At 33.1% G+C, this 20,825-nt stretch overlaps 1 protein-coding gene across 1 annotated transcript in view; it reads left to right on the top strand.

Annotated features, from left to right (window-relative positions):
• The window catches only part of LOC108519869 (uncharacterized), a gene marked incomplete at its 3' end in the record, with an annotated part of 724,835 nt that overhangs the window by 372,396 nt on the left and 331,614 nt on the right, over window positions 1-20,825 (top strand). The window lies entirely within an intron of this gene.

Raw genomic sequence — 20,825 nt, 5'->3', positions numbered from 1 at the left:
CCTGGAGCCTACCTGTGGTTCCCAAATTAGGAACCCTTGTAGAAAGTTGATATAATTCCCTATCTGATAATATCATGCACTTGTACTGATTATGTTATGTGTGTCTAGAAACACAATACTTGAAAGAAGTCAAAGAAGAAAAGAAGGGAGGGAAGAAGAAAACCTGTTGCCTGGTTAGGCCCTTTTATTGGAATGTTTTATTTGTTGGTGCTACTGTGTGCAGTATGTAGAATGTGTCATAGTAGCATGATTACAGTCTTTACAGTTAGATAGATATCCACTGGAATTTCAGCCCTGCAGCTTACCAAAAATGTGATCTTAGGTAAGATACAATTTCACTATGTATCTCAGTAAGTTAAATGGGATAATAATAATTCCCTACCTTCCTTAAAGAATTGTTGTAAATATTAAGTGATTGTTATATAAATTATAGCTTTTATTATCATATCATTAGATATTTACAACCATACTTATTAATACAACTTTCCTATTTTACTATTATTTAGATTACAAAATTTTCTTCAGATAATCCACAACCTTATTTTATGCATCAAAATGAAAAATTTCTAAGGAATATCAAACTGTATTATTATGTTTCTCTTTTCCATGTGTCCATTAAATATCATGATAGAAAAGTTGTTCTCTTCTTGCCTTGAGCTTAATCTGCCAAACTCATCAGTATGGAGAAACGAATAATAACCCAGTACTGGGTTCACTCCTGGGACAGTTTCCCACTATTTTAATGATAGATATATTTTGAAGCAAAGATAAAGCTCTGATGGAAAATAAGCATGATCTTTTTTTCTAAAATAAAAATACTGCTCTTCAATATTTTAGATATTTTAAAATAACCATCTATCCATTGTTTGTATTTATTTCCATAAATTTATCTCATTGGTGACTTTTTTGCTTACATATACATATTTTAGAAACAATAAACACAGTGGAATTTACTCATAAATTACTGTAGTTATATACAAAAATAAATCAAGCTCTAAGAAATTATTATGCTTCTGGAAACAATTTGGGGAGGATTCATTAACAAATCTTGTCGAAATCCATGTATCATGTCTTTAATGAGTTATATTGGCAATAAAACCTTTTCAATTATGATCCATTGAAATAGTCTATCCAGGATTTTATTCATGTATTCATGTATCTTTGGTTCTGAATAGGTGATATTTTCAATGAGGGTGAATGGTGGGAAGATGGGAGAAAAAGGGAAAGAAAAAAATTGCAGACACAACGTATTGAAATAGCTCTCCTTACATTAATTTCCCTGTCCAAAATATAAACAACCCAAAGCAACATCTGTCAAAATAATTATTCATACAGAAGTTCAGAAATTATTAAATTCTTATGAGGAGAGAGTGATACATCTGGAAAGAAAAAATTCACCTGGTTCTCTTCTGGTTCTGAGCGAGGTGAGTCTGGAATCCCGTTTGGCCCTAGACTGTTTTTGTAGTATTAGGTCCATGGGAACCTCATGTCCATTTAGAGACAATCAAAAGAGTCTTAGACTGTGGATTTCTAGGCTTTAAACGTAGTTATCTCAACTGTGTCATATCGGACTTGCAGTCTCCAGACTGAAAAGGATGCAAATCTGAGCCTAGATAGAGGAAACTCAATAGGTGTCTCTTGATTTATCTTTTTGTCCTCAATAAACTCCAAGATTTAGAGGCGAACTGGTATTGGGAGTAAATAATTCGTCCTGAAGATAATATTTGTTTTCTTGATAAGGCAGAAATGATTCTGTCAATGAATTATGTATATAGAGCACTTGTGAATTTTGATTTGTCCACTTTAGTAAATTTCCTAAATATTCCAAGTCTTGTGACATCGGTGTTTATAGCAACAACTACTAAAATGGCTCCTGATCATTCCACGTTTTATGCTTCTGCCTTTCATGCTCATCCTGTTTTGTCATACAAACTGCTTTTTAAAACATATACTTTTTTCATATTTTTATTAAATGAAATTTTCTCATCTTGGAATCTTGTAGAGATTTTTTTTCTTCCTTTAATAGACTACTTAGGTCAAATACAGTCAGGTAGATGATTAGCTTAATTGTGGGGTTTTGATAACAGTTCAGAAGTGACTGTGTTTACCAGTTTTCCTCAATTTCCTTTATGCCCTCTTTATGCCCTTCCTACTGTTTCTATTCCTATCATTTTTAAAATAGTTTTCATTCCTTTTATATTTTGTTATATAATTTTTAAAATTTTGTATTTTTATGAACTATAGGCTTATCATAACACAAATCTATATATCCATGACTACTTGTAAGAAATAAAACATCACAAATGCAGCTGATGACCCTGGACTGTCAATTGAAAATTCTCTGACTCTCTATCAGCCAGAAGTGACTACTTTCCAGATTTTGGTATTTATAAACTTCATAATTTAATATTCAACTTGTGTATGTTAAATTTTATAAATGTCATATGTGATGCATCCTTCTGTACCTTGATTTCTCATTGAATCTAATTTTTTAAAAAATATGTATAATATATAATGCTCCATGGTGTAGGTATACCACAGTTTATTTATTTATTATCCTGTTGATGGATATGGATATTCATTACAATTTTCCCTGTTTCAAACATTACTGGAATCACATTTTTTTCACAAAATTTTAATAGGCTGTATACCTAAAAATAAGATTACTGGATATTGCTAGGTTTGAGGATATGTGTGTTTTTAGATAAACTAGATATTACAATGTGCTCTCTAAAGTGGTTTGACCAAGCTGGCCCCTATCTAATGTATAATTCCTCCTTTCTTACCCAACACTAGACTCGTATGACTTTGTAATGTTTCTGTTTCTTTGATTCCTGTTGTTTTGTTTTTTAATTTTCTTCCTTCCATATTCTTTTGATTTATTCTGTCGTTTTACTCTGCCTTCCTATGTTAGACATGTCTCTCATTAATTTACAGACTTTCTTCTTTCATGAAAGCAGCATTTACATTTACAGTTCTTCATATGCTTTGATTTAGCTAATTACCATTTGTCTTGACTTTCACTATTTTTATAATTGTTTGAGTCTATACATTTCTCTATTTTAATCTTTGTTACTCGAAGTGTGTGTAAAATAGTCACAGTTTTCAGTTTTCAGTTGTGTTTTGTTTTCAGTTGTGTTTTGTTATTGCTTTCCAACTTGATTGCATTGTGGTTATAAAAACATGGCCTGTATGAAAGTGATTCTTTAAATCTGTTGAACTTTGCCTTTTGATCTAGTAAGTATTTTTCACAAAACCCTGGCCAGTAAAAGCATATTTCCTTGTCATCTCCCTTTGATGCCAAGTGTATGTTTTCCTAGTCTACCTTATTTTGAAAGTGTAGCACTTAGAAGTTCTGAATTTTATGAGGAGCTTTATTTAGTTCCAACACCCATCTAAATAAAAATGGTTTAAAAAATAAATAAATACTAAAGGGTCAACTAAATCATCATTAAAAAAATAAAATTGGATTCTGTTTCTCATCAAACTCTGGAATAATAAAGTTCAGATGCATCAGAGATCCAAATATAAAGAAAGAAACTATACAAATTCTAGAATAAAAGATGGCTCAGCTCATTTGTACATAGATATGAGAAAACATGAACAAAATTCAAAATTCAGAGGTGATAAGAGATTGATAAATTTTACTACATACAAATTATAAAAAGAAAGCTTTTGTATTAAGAAAAGAAAACTATATAAACAATATTAAAAAATTAAAACTAGGAGAAAATAATATATATATATATATCAATAGGCAGTTCAGATAAAACATAAAAATGACTCATACAAGTGATGATTATTAACTTACAATTTTTAAAATGTAAATTAAAACTATACTGAATTATCATTTCTCACTTATCAGATTAGCAAGGATTGAAAAGATAGGCAGCACACTCTACTGACAAAACTGTGAAGAAATCTCTACTTTCATACATTGCTTATAGGTATGCAGAACCCCTCTCAGGAGGACTTTGGCAATATTTTTCAAAATTAATAAGCATTTCCTGTGAAGCCAGCAATGAATGCCATTTATAACCACATGCCCTGAGGATACACCTCCACACATACTAAACAACTTATACACAAGGTTATTCATCCAAAGTTATTAGAAATTGCAAATTTGGAAAACAAACTAAATAAATATCCATAAGTCTGATTTGAATGGTATGGTAGACTTACACAAGACTGTTATTCAGATGTTAAAAAGAATGTATTAGATCCTTAGAAACAGTTATGAATTGATTTCCAGGATATAATGTTGATTTTAAAAAATTAAGATTTAGTTGAGCATTGCTTATTTTTGCAAAAGAAAATATAGGAGAGATGAACCAAACACTAAGGACAATGGTTATTAATAGGTATGAAAGAAAATGGAGTAGAAGGGGTATGGATGAGATTGAAACTTCTCTGAGAATACTTCTTGGTGTAGATGTTTTTTTTAAACATATGAACAGTTTGCCTTTTCAAAATATTAATAAGTGAGAGTTTTGAAAACTAATATTGAATCTAATGCTATATCAAATTGACAACATCATCAGTTTCACACCTTCCCTAGGCCTAAGGCCTTGATATCTATATTAAATGTTTTTTTTTTTCTCACAGACTCAGAAGTTCTTACCAAACCTTGAATGACTTATAAAACACAGTTCTCTTGGTTTCTGATGTCTCTCTGTTAGTTTTGTATCAGTTTCTACTTATCACTCTTTTTTGTCCCTGTGTTCTCTTTTCCCTTTTGTTTTGGTATTATTTTATAAGCTCATTTATATACTTCAAGAGATTTTATTATATTTTATCCAATTTTATTGTTTTCACAAAAAAGCTTTTCAGCAAATCTAATATACTGTATTGCCAAAAATAAAGGCATTATTTCGTGATGTCTCTTCCATTTTCTTTTCCAATTTATTCCTACTTACTCTCTCTTTTTTCTGTAATTAACTTTTTGATACTTTATTGTCCATTTTCCATCTGTGATTCAACTTTTTATCCTTCCTATCTTTTCCTATTCTTCCTTTATTGCTATGATCAAAAGGAGATAATTATTCCAAATCATTTGTATATGAATACAAGTGATTTGTATTTGAAGTAAAAGATTACTTTAAAATCATTTCTGGAAACAACTGTATTTTCCCATAGTTATAAATTTGAAATAGTGTCATGAACATTTCTAATTTTACAAGCTTTTATTAGTTGAAAACATGTAGAAACACAGACCCAGATTTTTGTATGACTAAGATATACAAAACCATTTGCAACTGACTTTTTTGTAATGGATATCAACAAGATTGACTATTTGTCTTACCACAGATGCACTAAGTAGTTAAGTTCCTTTCCCTCCTCTTCTCAAAATGTAAAACTATGCTTAGCTTTATCTAAAATGTGTTCATTTTGCCTCTGTTTTTAAAAATTTATCTAATGATTGAAGAGTGATATAAGCCCGGATCATCATGTGAAATTAGAACCAGGAGGTGACTGACTACCTTGGACTATATTTAAATACATGAAAGCTGCTATTCTTTCTTTTACATTTATAGTCAAAGCTCAAAAGACACATTCAATAGTGAGAGAGAGAGAGAAAGTGGGAAAAGAAAGCTTTCAGAACTTTAAATATCTGTGAATAGTCAGTATTTAGAGATAAAGACAGACTCAAAATAATGACTTTTAGTACCTATATTTTCCTACTCCTTTTAAATACTCTAAAGCTCATTCACATTTCTACAAATGCCTATTAGAACAAAGACATGAGGATTTTCAGTCAAATAATATCACTTAGTATTTCACACTTAGGTTTCTAAAGGTTGTGTAATGGATCCTTCTTTCACTGTGTTTTATTTTCAAAGGGAAGCTTAAAGAGGACAATTCCTTAAGTGGGTATAATGAGATGAGAGAATATAATGAGGTGGGAGTATTTTATTTTAATTCTTATTAATGTATAATAATTATACATATTTATGAGATATGTGTTCTATTTTGATACATGCATAATTGTGCAATGACCAAATCAGGGTATTTAGGATATCTATCACCTCTGACACTTATTTGTGCTGAAAATATTTTGAATCTTTTCTTATAGGTATTTAAAAATATATAATATATTGTTGTTAACAATAGTTAAGCTGCTATGCTATTGAGCAATAGATTTCTCTTATTCTATTTTTAGTTTTTTGAGAAACCTCCACACTATTTTCCATAATGGCTATGTTAATTTATATTTCCGCTAACAGTGTGTAAGAATTCCCTTTAGTCTACATCCTTGTCAGAATTTGTTATTTTTTATCTTTTTAATAATAGCCATTCTAACTAGGATAAGATGCTAGTTCATTGTGGTTTTAATTTGTATTTCTGTGGTGTATAGTGATGTTGAACATTTTTTCATGTACCTGTGGGCCATTTGTATGTCTTCTTTGCCCACTTTTTAATGGGATTATCTGCTTTTTTTTTTTCTTTTTTCTGCTGAGTGGTTTGAGTTCCTTGTATTAACCCCAAACATCTAAGGCAGGTCTCAGTCAATTCAGGAAGTTTATTTTGCCAAAGCTAAGGACACCCATCTGTGACACAGTCTTAGGAAGTCCTGATGACGTGTGCCCAAAGTGGTCAGGGCACAGCTTGGTTTTATACATTTTAGGGAGACATGAGACATCAATCAATACATGTCAGATGTACATTGGTTAAGTCCTGAAAGGCAGGACAACTTAAAACACGGAAGGGGCTTCCAGGTAGTAGGTAGATAAGGACAAAAGGTTGCATTCTTTTGAGTTTCTGATAAGCCTTTCCAAAGGAAGCAATCAGATACGCATTTATCTCAGTGAGTAGAAGGATGACTTTGAGTTCTGTCTGTCCTTTATCCACAAGGAAATTCCTTGTGAGTGAGGTATGTAACATTTTATCTTTGCAGCTATCATTTTAGGAATAGAATGGGAGGCAGGTTTGCCCTAAGGAGCTCCCAACCTGTATTCTGAATATTAGCCTTGTATCAGATGAATAATTTGCAAACTTTTTCTCCCATTCCACAGGTTGTCTCTTTACTCCGTTGATTGTTTCTTTTGCTGTGCAAAAGCTTTTAGTTTAATATAATCTCATTTGTCTATTTTGTTTTGTTGCTTGTGCTTTTGAAGTCTTGGCCCTAATACCTTTGCCTAGACCAATATCCTGCAGCATTTCCCCTATGTTTTTTTTTCTAATTTTATAGTATTGAGTCTTATATTTAAGTATTTAAATTTGAGTTGCTTTTTGAATATGCTGAGAGATAGGGGTCTTCTGCCTATGAATATTCAGCTTTCCCAGTACTGTTTATTGAAGAGGGTATCCTATCCCCAACATGTATTCTTAGTGCCTTTGTTGAAAATCAGTTGGCTATAAATATGTGGGTTTATTTCTGGGTTCTCTCTTCTGTTCCACTGGTTTGTGTGTCTGTTTTTATATCAACACCATACTGTACTGTTTTAGTTACTATAGCTTTATAGTATATTTTTAAGTCAGGTAGTATAATGCCTCCAGCCTTGTTCTTTTTACTCAGGATTGCTTTGACTATTTGGGGTCTTTTGTGGTTCTATTTGAATTTTGTAATTTTTTTCCTTTTTCTTTTCATTTTTTTTTTTTTTTTTTTTTTGAGATGGAGTCTTGTGTTGTCACCCAGGCTGGAGTGCAGTGGCGCAATCTCGGCTCACTGCAGCCTCTGCCTCCTAGGTTCAATCAATTCTCCCACCTCAGCCTCCTGAGTAGCTGAGATTACAGGTGCCTGCCACCATGCCTGCCTAATTTTTGTGTTTTTAGTAGAGACACGGTTTCATCATGTTGGTCCAGCTGGTCTCGAACACCTGGCCTCAAGTGATCCACTCACCTTGGTCTCCGAAAGTGCTGATATTACAGGGGTGGGCTACTGCACCCGGCCAAATTTTAGGTATTTTTTTTTCATTTCTGTGAAAATGTCATTGGTATTTTGAAAAAGATCGCATTGAATCTAGAGAATACTTTTGGTACCATGATCTTTCTTAAAAATAGTAGTTCTACCAATCCATGAGCATAAGATATCTTTCCATTTGTTAATGTCCTCTTTAATTTCTTTCCTGAGTGTTTTGTTGCTTTCCTTGTAGCAATCTTTTACCTCCTGATTAAATTTATTCATAGGAATTATGCTTTTTTTGCAGCTATTGTAAATGAAATTGTGGTCTTGATATCTGTTTTGGCTAGTTCATTATTGATATATAGAAAAGCTATTGATTTCTGTATGTTGATTTTGTATCCTGCAAGTTAGCTGAATTCATTTATCAGTTCTAAGAGATTTGGGTGGAATATTTAGGTTTTGTTTTTAATATGCAATATTATGTCATCTGCAAAGAAGGACAATTTGACTTCTTTTCCAGTCTGAATGCCTTTTATTTCTTTATCTTGACTGATTGCTCTGACTAGGACTTCTAGTACTATGCTGAGTAAGAGTGGTAAGAGTAGGCATCCTTTTCTTATTCTAGTTCTTAGAGGAAAGGCTTCCAGCTTTTCCCCATTCAGAATGATATTAGCTGTGAGTTAGTCATATATGACCTTTTTTATGTTGAGATATGTTTCTTATATGCCTAATTTGTTGAGACGTTTTATCATAAAGGGATGTTGAATTTTTCTGCATCTATTGAGATCATCATATGGCTTTGTTCTTCATTCTGTTAATGTAATGTATCATGTTTCTTGATTTGTGTAGGTTGAATAAATCTTGCAACCCTGGGATAAATACCACTTGATCCTGGTGTATTATCTTTTTGAAGTTTTGCTGAATTCAGTTTGCTAGTATTTTGCTGAATATTTTTGTGTCTGTGTTCATTAAGCATATTTATGTGCAGGATTTGGTTGTTTTTTTTGTTTTTTTTTTTTTTTTTGTGCTCTTGTCTGGTTTTGGTGTCAGGGTACTGCTGGCCTCATAAAATGAGTTAGAAAGAATTCCCTTCTCTTCAATTTTTGGAATAGATTGAGAAGAGTTTTTGTTAGTTCTTGTTTAACAGTTTGGTAGAGTTCAGCAGTAAAGCTGTTTAGTCCTAGGATTTTCTTTTTTGGAAGACTTTTTATTACCAATGCAATCTTGCTTCTTGTTATTGGTTTGTTCAGATTTTCTATTTCTTCCTGCTTCAATTGTGGTAGGTTGTGTGACTCCAGGAATTTATCCGTTTGCTCTAGGTTTTCCAATTTGTTAGTATATACTTGTTCATGATATCCTCTAATGATTCTTTGTATTTCTGTGATAGCAGTTGTAATGACTTTTTTCAATTTTGATTTTATTGATTTGGGTCTTTTTTGGTATTGGTTGAGCTAGTAGTGCATTAATTTTGTTTATCTTTTCTGAAAATCAGCTCTTCATTTCATTAATTTTGTGTGTATGTGTTTTTAAGCCTTTATTTTGTTTAGTTTTGCTCTAATTTGTCTTTCCATTTGTTAATGTCCTCTTTAATTTCTTTCATGAGTGTTTTGTTGCTTTCCTTGTAGAGGTCTTTTATTTCCTTTTCCTAATTTTGAGTTTGGTTTACTCTTGCTTCTCTAGTACCTTGAGTTATATTGTTACAAGATTGTTTATTTGAAATCTACTTCTTTGATATAGCCATTTATTGTGATAAACTTCCCTCTTATTGCTTTTGCTGTATGGCATAGGTTTTAGTATATTTCAATTTTTATATGTTTCAATAATTTTTTTGATTTTAAAATTTCTTTTTTGACACAATAGTCATTCAGGAATACGTTTAATTTTCATTTATTTATACAGTTTTCAAGTGTCCTTTGTTTTCTAATGTGGTCTGAAAAAATATAGGGTTTATATTTTCTTTTTAATGGAGACTTATTTTGTGGCCTAACATATGGTTTATCATCAAGAATGTTTCCTGTGCTAATGAGAAGAATGTGTATTCTGCAGCTGCTGAATGAAATGTTCTGTAAATATCTGTTTGATCCATTTGGTGTAATGTGCAGTTTAAATCCAATGTTTCTTTGTTGGTTTTCTGTCTAGTGCTGAGAATGGAGTATTGAAGTACCCAACTAAAATTGCAAATGGACTCTATTTCTCTCTTTATATCCAATAATATTTGTTTTATATATCTGGCTGCTCTGGTATTGGGTACATACATATTTACAATTGTTATATCCTCTTGACAAATTGATCTCTTTATTGTTATATAATGACCTTCTTTGTCTCTTTTACTGTTTTGACTTAAAGTTTGTTTTATCTGATACTAGTATACTCCAGCTTGTTTTTGGTTTCTATTGCATGGAATATCTTTTTCCATGTCTTCACTTTCAGTCCATATGTGTCTACCAGTGAAGTGAGTTTCGTGTAGGCAGCATATTATTGCTTTAAAAAAAAGTCCTTTCAGCTAATCTATATCTTTTAAGTAGGGAATTTAGTCTGTTTATATTCAAGACTATTATTGGTAGGTGAGGACTTATTCCTATCCTTTTGTTAATTGCTTTCTGGTTATTTTATATATATTTTATTCCTTATTTCTCTCTTATTGTTTCTCATCGCAGTTCATTGATTTTATATCACATTTGATAACCTTTGATTCCTTAATCTTACCAATTTATTTGCTCTACAAATGAATTTTATTTTATTTTATATTTTTATGATGGCAGATAATTTTCCTTACACTTCCTGATGTTTAAAAAAACTCCCTTAAATATTTCTTGTAGGACTGGTCTAATTGTAATGAATTCCCTCAGTTTTGCTTGTCTGGGAAAGACTCATTTTAATTTTACAAGGTTAGATTTCCTAGGTATACTATTTTAATTAGCAGGTTTTTTTTTTTTTCCCTCTTTCAGCACTTTGAATTTATTATCCCATTCTCTCCTGGTCTGTAAGGTTTCTGCTATTAATCTGCTATTAATCTGTTAGAGATTCTTTTATATGTGACTTGATGCTTTTCCCTTGCTGTTTCTGGAATTCTCTCCTTGTCTTTGATTTTTTTTTTTCAAAGTGAAAGCAAGTTTATTAAGAAAGTAAAGGAATAAAATAATGGGTACTCCATAGACAGAGCAACCCTCCAAGGGCTGCTGGTTGCCCATTTTTATGGACATATTATTTCTTGATGATACACTAAACAATGGGTGGATTATTCATGCCTCCCCTTTTTAGATCATATAGGGTAACTTCCTGACATTGCCATGGTATTTGTAAACTGTCATGGCACTGGTGGGAGTGTGGCAGTGAGGACGACCAGAGGTCCCTTTGACAGTTTAACTACAATGTGCCTTAGATAAGACCTTTTTTTTTTTTTTTTTTTTTTTTTCTTTGAGACAGTCTTGCTCTGTTGGCCAGGCTGGAGTGCACTGGTGCAATCTCGGCTCACTGCAAGCTCCGCCTCCCGGGTTCAGGTCATTCTCCTGCCTCAGCCTCCTGAGTAGCTGGGACTACTGGCGCCCGCCACCACGCCCGGCTAATTTCTTGTATTTTTAGTAGAGACAGGGTTTCACTGTGTTAGCCAGGGTGGTCTTGATCTCCTGACCTTGTGATCTGCCTACCTCAGCCTCCTGAAGTTCTGAGATTACAGGCGTAAGCCACTGCTCCCCGCCTACATAAGACCATTTTGGGTTGAATCTATTTGGGGATTTTTGAACTTCCTGTGTCTGGATGTGTGTATCTCTTCCAAACTTGAGAACTTGTTAGCTATTTTTTTAAAATAGTTTCTCTTTGCCTTCACCCCTCTCTTCTTCTGTGGTGCCCAGAATTAGAATATTTGGTCATTTTATGGTATCCCATATGTCACATTGTTACATTGTTTTTCTTCATCACTTTTGTTTTCTTTTCTTTTCTTTTTTTTTTCTTTTCCTTTTTTTTTTTTTTTTTTTTGCCTGACTGGGGTATTTTAAAAGACCTGCCTTCAAGTTTAGAAATTCTTCTGCTTAATCTAGTCTAGTTTTGAAGCTATCTATTGCATTGCTATAATTCTTACTGGTGTAATTCTTATTTAATATGTAAGAACACTGAGTGTCAGAGATAGTAGCTAAAGTCACAAGTTCAAAAATGAGAAGTAGAACCATATTTGAAAACTAGTCTGACCATAGATTGTTCTCTGCCTTCCTTGTTGCAAGAGAATAATACAATGAAGTTAAATAATTTGGTGAGAATATTGATAAAGATAAAGCCCAAAATGTTGGTGATGGCTGATTTTTTTCTCTTAATTTTGAAGAATTTTACTCGCAAATAATTTAAATCAAACAAGCAATATTAAATATTGTCATCCCATACACTTAGATTGCATTCAAATTTGTCTATAACATCAGATATGATAGGCAAAAAAAAAAAAAAACCCACACAATGTTGTTTTGTCTCAAGTATCCTTTCAGATAGATGCAACGGTTAAGACATCAAACTAACTTTATAGAATATGTTTGTCAGTGAAAACCTGAGGAAATGTCTTTGCTATTTGACATTATAATGCAGTGTAATACCCTTGGCTTTTTATTCATAAAAACAACAGACCCTCAGGGGAAATGCTGCAGTTCTGTGAACCTGACTGATGTGCATAGCTGTACGTCTACATAGCTAAAATCAAATTTAAAATGAGTACGTTTGGTAAAAGCAGACAGGACTTAGGAGGTGTAGTAAAGCCTTTTAAAAATGATAAACCAAGAAAAGCGAGTAACCTATCTCAATTGGGTGCCAGTAATTGGTAATCTCCTTATCACTCTTTTTAAGGGGTATGTATCACAAAAGAAAATTTCTGTTTTAATATATTTTTCCTAGTTAATCCAAGAACTCTTCAGTATGTGCGTGTGAGCGTGTGTGTGTCTGTGTCTATGTGTGTGTGTATGTTACAACAAACTCCCTTGGCTGTCTATTTAAGTCTATGCACTTCTAAGGATGATGATTTTAAATAACTAAAGTATTGAAATACAAATAATTAAAAAGAAAACTGATTACATTAAAATATCTTTCTCAAAATATTTTTAAAATGTGATGTCCTTGTTTATTAATCTAGGTTCAAAATATGTTCTTGTTATTAACATACTAATAACAAATCTCTTGGCTGCTCTAGTAACAACTGATACTTCAAGGTGCTGATAAGTATAAACAATAGTTAAAGATATCCACAACAAGAAATTCCTATGATGTTTATTGATGAGAAAGTCACAGGAATTGCCAACAGCCCTGTGGCTGATCTCTACATTTATAATTGAAAGATATGCTGAATTTCTCATAGCGACACTAAAAGTAAAGATGGGATTTTGATGCAGGTGTACCCCAAAATTAGGGCTCGGCTCAGGAAGATGCTTGGCTTTGGTCAGGAAAGAATTCAAGAGCAAGCCAACAGTAAAAGAAACCAAATGTATTAGAGCACCAGTGCATAGTAAAATGGCTGCTCCATAGATGGGGCAGGGTTAGCCCATAGGCAGAGTAGCACTCATGGATTTTGTAACATTCTGTTAAGGGAAACCCAAATTTTGCATGCAAGGAGGAGGCTGACAGACAGAGACAGATACGAATGTCAAAGTTATTATTCACGTGCTTTGTTTTCAATAGGTGATATTTTTTCCCTAAGTACCACAGTGGAGATAAAAATACAAATTAAATCTACAGGAGACTTTTGTATATGGCATGTTGATAAGAAAACTTTTAGAATAGGTTCAGGATTGGCAAGGATGCAGCTAAATGAACAAGCTCAAAAATTTCTGAAAGGAGAGAAAATTGCTATACTATTCCTGTGGATGATTTGGCAATTTGTGCTAAGGGTTTAGAAATGTTCAAATCCGTCAGCCTGGTGACTTCACTGCTTGGAATTTATACTAAGAAACTTATCAGCTATGCATACTAAGATTTACACATGAAGATTTTTATTGCCAATAATTCAAACTATCTAAGGGACTAGAAACAACATAAATATTTAACAAGACAGAAGAGAGTAAATCAATTATGAAACAGCCATAGACTAGAACACTTTAAAGCTATTAAAAACATGTTTGTGAAGAAAATGTAATGACTTGGGAACATGCTCATCATATTACATGGATAGCAATATAGTACAATAATGCGAACTTTAGCTTCAGAGAGACCTTTCTTGTCATATCTTCATCACAAACTATTAAGATAGCCTGGGAAAGTGATTTTAAACTATTTCTTCCTCTTCCTATGGAAAATGGGTTGATTGGGATAACATTTAAAGAGCTTAGAGCTTAATAACTTGTACCATGGGAAGAGTTGAATACATGATAGCTGTGATGGATGATGATAATATAATTTGAAACTGCTGTTTTACTTCTAACTCACAGAAATGGTTATTCTACCTCCTCCAGCTGCGTTATCTATTATTTGTATGTCTTCTATCTTGTTTAATATAAATAATAGCCAGAGTGTGTTTGTATGCTTTGCCTGCAGAACAAATAGTGAAGACTTTCAGATACCTGCAGCTACTGGGTACTTTCTAGGAGCTTTTCTGACCTTTGACTTCTACTGGATATCTATCTTATGTGAAATTAGATATTATGTTGTCTGTTTGGCAATATTTATGGTATTGCTTTGTTGGAGTGGAGGTAAAAATGTTTGCTAATAACAATATAATGTACTGATTGCTGGGCATTATACATTTACACATAGGTTAACTCATTTAATTCTCACAGCAACTACATAAGGCAGGACTATTATTCTCATTCCACAGATGAGCATGCTAAAGAGAATAGTTTGCTAGCCTAAATTCACATAGATAGATAGTAGATAAGCCAAGATTTAAGCCCAGGTGGTCTGCCCTGGAGTACATAATTCATCAAACTACTGTCTTTTAAAAAGATTGGAGTGTAAAATCCATGCGGGCATGCACTATAAGTCCCTCACATACCACTGAAATTCCACTTCTTACCACTGTGACTGGTAAAAGTGACAACCTCAGTAAATCTTGCCCAAAGCATGACTGACTGACCCAACAGTGAAGAGGATGGACATTTCATGTTCCAAATGCAATCTGGAGCATGAAGCAATCCTGATAATCATTCTGCAGCTGCCCTTTACCTCCTACACTCTTAGGACAAGTATTTACTGTTGAGGAGGTGCCATAATACAGTTCTTTGTCTTATTAGCTGTCATGTTAGAGCATTCTTATTTGTGGTGGAAACGTTTTGCCCACCTTTTGACCAATGATTTCCAATAATGGAAATAACACAAAATAGTAAGACGACTTCCAAATTGGTTCTTCTTATTTTAGCCGCATAATTACCACAGTTGTATCAAACACACGCATACATACCCTAAATGTTTGCTAACAAAACAAATGTGTGTTTTTTTTTCCAGTTTATACTTAGAAAATTCACGGCTTTGTGGTGGCATGTGGCTATAGATCTGAAAGCTGAGAGCATGATTTTGGCTCTTGTTTTCTGTTTGCTTGACTGAATAGTTTATTATAACTACAATTTTAAAATTCCAGAAACATGAAACGATCTTTGCCAGAAGTACAACTGCTTTCCATCTAAAATGCCAGCATTTCAGTGTGTCTTGCAACATTTTAATTAGTTTGCTTATGGAACCAAACACAGGCATAAAACACTGACAGCCAAGGAAAGTCTCCCTCACCGTAATTAGTTTTTGCAAAGGATCACTTACATTTTCATAATTATTCCAATGTTTTTGTACAGGGAATTTTACATTTTAAATGGATAATTATACTTCCATAAAAAATCATTGCAAATTGGAAGCTTTAATACACCATTCTAATTGCTGGTACAGTGCACTGTTGGTATTGCCATTAGATCACACATTTGTTGTTTAGAAAGATAGATTTGCTGTATCAACCCGTTAAGTGTGAGTTATTGCCAGAAGGTTTGTTGCCCTTTCATGTAGCATTCTGTTTTCAAAGGAAATCCAAGCCATACAGTTTTCAATAGTTAAAGAAGTTCAGAATTTTCCCATCTGAGTTAGCAATAAGTGTTTCAGCTCATAAAATTTTTCTGTAGATATTGTAGAAATAGGCTGAGCTCTCTACCAAGAAGGTAAGGGAAAGACTCAAGATTTCTGTAACTAAATTAGAGTCAATTGATAATTTTATATATTACTGCTAGTATCGCTGCGCCAGATAGATTTATTATTTAGAGAAAGTTATAATTTATAGCATATACATTATATATTAAGTACAAATATAATTACTGATGATTACATATTTCTATAACATAATAGAAATACATATTAACTCTTAAGTAATTTTAAGCAGTAGAAATGAGCAGGAGTGGAAACAATGATCTTCTCTGACCCTATCACCCTGATAAAGGCACAGGCAATATCATGAGCTCTTGCTAGGAAGTTACGTAAGTTCATACCCTGGTAAGATAGAAAAGGTAGCATGATTTCTAACTTTGGATTTGTGAAGAGTTCCTTTTTGCTCTCAATAACTACTGATGTTGACCAAGGCTTTGCTAGATGTAATCATGAGAAGAAGAAAATATTACATTTATGCCAGTGCCAATAAACCCCTAAGATGACAGTGCAATTGCACTGGCAAATCAGGAATTTTAGCTTGGAGATTCTTCTTTTCAAAGAAAATAAGCATCCTATGACCATTGCTCAGACATGACATATCCTCACAATTTTTTTTAAAAAAAAGATAATTTGACAAAGGCCCTGTGAAACAGTAGCAGAATCTGAATTTGGAGTCAGGGTAAAATGTTCCTTTTAGAAATTATTTCCCACTTAATATTTGTCTTTAAAGCTAAAATAAAACAGATAGATGGAAATTGTTGTGTTTGGGTGCTGGAAATGTTACACATAAAGCTTTGTGTTAAATCAGGCACACATGTGAAAGCTCCAGGGAGCCTAGAAACAGATATAAATTCTCACTCAATAGCTTGGCATATATCATCAACAGACATGTGAAAGTGGCACAGATTGTGCCAAAAATGAGAGTAAGTTATCAGGAAGATAATTTTGTGTAACCTGGGTCAGTTGAAGCATTTTAATGCGCTTAAATGAGGAGAACATTTGAAGGTAATTACATACTTACAGACTGGATGATTTGGCTGTCCTTTTTTTTATTGTGGAAAGAAAACATGATGTCATAAGAACATGCATCCAGTGTTTCCAAGGATAAGAATAAAATAGCTTTTTGTATTTAGTATTGTGTAAGACATTTAAAGCCTATTTCATCATTTATTCAAATATTTGTTTCAAGTCCAAAACCGACATACCTTTTGAGAGAACGATAATCATTTGCTAATAATTATCTTTTACATGTCTAAACCAAGCCACAACCCACAAATAATTAGTTTCCAACTGTTGTATCAGAACATTGTATCAGAAAATCATAACTGTATTCCTACGTAATTTGGAGAATGGCAAATTTGGAAAATAATAAGCATATTCCAGAAATGCATCCTAGGAGACCAAAGTCCAGTCCAAACTAGTTTATTATAACTACAAGTTTAAAAAATTGTAGTTGTAAGAAGTAAGTTGGTTGAGCTTTGTTACGTAAGGTTGAACCACGACCATTCCTTCAGAAACAATTCTAAAAACTTGAAGAGGGACTCCTCCCCAATTCATTCTATGAGGCCAACATCATCTTGATACCCAAACCTGGCAAAGACACAACAAAAAAAGAAAACTTCAGCCCAATGTCCTTGACGAACATCAATGTAAAAATCCTCAGCAAAATACTTGCAAACCAAATTCAGCAGCACATCAAAAAGCTAATCCTCTATGATCAAGTAGGCTTCTTCCCTGGAAGGCAAGTTGGTTCAACATACACAAATCAATAAATGTGATTCATCACAAAACAGAACTAAAGACAAAAAACCACATGATTATCTCAATAGATGCAGAAAAAGGCTTTTGATAAAATTCGACACCCCTTCATGTTAAAAACTCTAAATAAACTAGATGTAGAAGAAACCTCAAAATAATAAGAGCCATCTATGACAAACCCACAGTCAACATTATACTGAATAGGCAAAAGCTAGCAGCATTCCCCTTGAATACCAGCTCAAGACAAGTATGCTCTCTCTCACCACTTTTTTTTCAACACAGCATTGGAAGTCCTAACCAGAGCAAACAGGAAAGAGAAAGGAATAAAGGCTTCCGAATAGGAAGAGAGGAAGTCAAACTATTTCTGTTTGCAGACAACATGATTCCATACCTAGAAAACCTCATAGTCTCAGCCCAAAAGCTCCTCCCACTGATAAACAACTTTAGCAAAGTTGCAGGATACAAAGTCAATGTACGAAACTCACTTAGCATTCCTAGACATCAACAACAGGCAAACCAAGAGCCAAATCAGAAAGAAAGGCAATTCTTCTCACAATTGCCAGAAAAAGAATAAAATACCTAGAAATACAGCTAACCAGGGAAGTGAAAGATCTCTACAATGAGAATTACAAAACATTGCTCAAAGAAGTAAGAGAAGACACAAACAAATGGAAGGAAAATCCCATGATCATGAATAGGAAGAATCAATATAATTAAAATGGCTATACTGCCCAAAGCAATTTACAAATTCAATGCTATTCTTATCAAACTACTGGTGATATTCTTCACAGAATTAAAAAAAAAAAAACTATTTTAAAATTCAAATGGAACCAAAAAAGAGCCCAAATAACCAAGGCAATCCTAAGCACAAAGAACAAAGCCGTAGGCACCATGTTACCTGACTTCAAACCATACTACAAGGCTACAGTAACCAAAACAGCATGATACTAGTACAAAAACAGGCACTATAAATACATGGAAAAGGATAGAAAGCCCAGAAATAAGGCCACATATCTATGAACATCTGATCATCAACAAAGCTAACAAAAATGAGCAGTGGTGAAAAGCCTTCTTATTCAATAAATGGTGCTGGGAAAACTGGCTATCCATAAGCAGATGATTGAAGCTGAACTCCTTCCGTACACCATACACAAAAATCAGCTCAAGATGAATTGAAGACTTAAATGTAAAATCCAAAACTGTAAAAACACTAGAAGACAACTAGGCAATACCACCCTGGACATAGGAATGGGCAAAGATTTTATGACAGGGGAGGGGGGAGGAATTGCATTGGGGAGTTATACATGATATAAATGATGACTTGATGGGTGCTGACGAGTTGATGGGTGCAGCACACCAACATGGCACAAGTATACATATGTAACAAACCTGCACGTTATGCACCTGTACCCTAGAACTTAAAGTATAATAAAAATAAAAAATAAAAAATAAAATAAAAAAAGAAAATACAAAAACAAAAAACAAAACAAAACAAAAAAAATGGTTGGATAATGAGTGGATCACATACTCTGAGATATTAAGCAACTAGTGAGGCAAAGAAATTATTTTTGTATGTATTAAGCAAGGCAGACATTTTTTATGTATTGATCCACATTATAGAGTAACATGCAAACAATTATTTGTGACAGAAATATGTATGTATTCATAAAACTATCTATGTATATATTTGGATGAGCATATAAGATGTGGCAGGATGTAATTTTTCTGCTTATATTTACTATCTCAGGAGAATAGAGGAAAGTGGTTAGAGAGAATTTAAAAATGTTTTTATACCTTTTTGAGAAATTTCATTTGTTACCAAAAAATCGCATTGCTATTCCAATTTGAGAGTTTTGGTTAATTTTGTTTATTTTGAGAAAATTTTAAACATAAATTTGCAAGAATAGGATGAATAGCTCCTTTGTACCATGGTTCAATAATTGTTAATATTTTGACACAATGCATGCTTCCTCTCTCTCTATACCCGCCCTACAAAAATTATTTTCTAAGAACATGCTTTTTATATAACTACGTTATCAAAATAAAATTTAATATCAAAAAAAGATTTTATGACAAAGACACTAAAAGCAATTGCAACAAAAGCAGAAGTTGAAAAGTGGGATCTAATTGTTAAGAGCGTCTGCATAGCAAAAGAAACTATCAATAGGATAGACAACCTATAGAATGAGAGGACATTTTTGCAAACTGTGCATCTGGCAAAAGTCTAACAACCAGCATCTATAAGGAACTTAAAAATTTGCAAGAGAAAAACAGCCTCATTTAAAAGTGGTCAGACATGAACAGACACTTCCTAAAAGAAGACACGCATGCAGCCATCCAACAAGCATATTGAAAAAAATCTCAATATCACTGATCATTAGAGAAACGCAAATCAAAACCACAATGAGTTACCATCTTATACCAGTCAGAATGACTATTATTCAAATGTCAAAAAGTAACAGATGCTGGTGAGTTTGCAGAAAAATGGGAACACTTATACCCTGTTGGTGGGAGTGTAAATTACTTCAACCATGTGGAAAGCAGTATAGTGATTCCTCTAAGAGCTAAAAGTACAACTATCATTCAACCCAGTAGTCCAATTAGTACATTATACCCAGAGGAATAGATATTATTCTCTCATAAAGACACATGCACATGAATGTTCAGTACAGCACTATTCACAATAACAAAGACATGGAATCAAACTAAATGCCTATTAAAGACAGATTGGATAAAGAAAATGTGGTACATGTATACCATGAAATGCTATGCAACCATAAAAAAAAAAAAAAAGAATTAGATCATCTCTTTTGCAGGAACATGGATGGAACTAGAGGCTATTAGTCTTAGCAGACTAACTGAAGAACAGAAAACCAAATATTACATGTTCTCACTTATAAGTGGGAGCCAAATTATAAGAACTTAAGAACACAAAAAAGGAAACAACAGACACTGGGGTCTAGTTGAGGGGGGAAGAAAGAGGAGGGAGAGGAACAGAAAAGATAACTATTAGATACGGGGATTAATATCCGGATGATGAAATAGTATGTATAACAAACCCCTGGGACATGTGTTTTTGTAACAAAAGTTTCATATGAACCTCCAAACCGAAAATAAAAGTTAAAAAGGAAGGTTGAAC

Source organism: Rhinopithecus bieti, unplaced genomic scaffold, assembly GCF_001698545.2.
Source record: "Rhinopithecus bieti isolate Rb0 unplaced genomic scaffold, ASM169854v2 scaffold_48680, whole genome shotgun sequence".
Taxonomy (NCBI): Eukaryota; Metazoa; Chordata; class Mammalia; order Primates; family Cercopithecidae; genus Rhinopithecus; species Rhinopithecus bieti.
The sequence above is the reverse complement of the archived record's forward strand: the minus strand, read 5'-3'. Positions and strand labels throughout refer to the sequence as shown.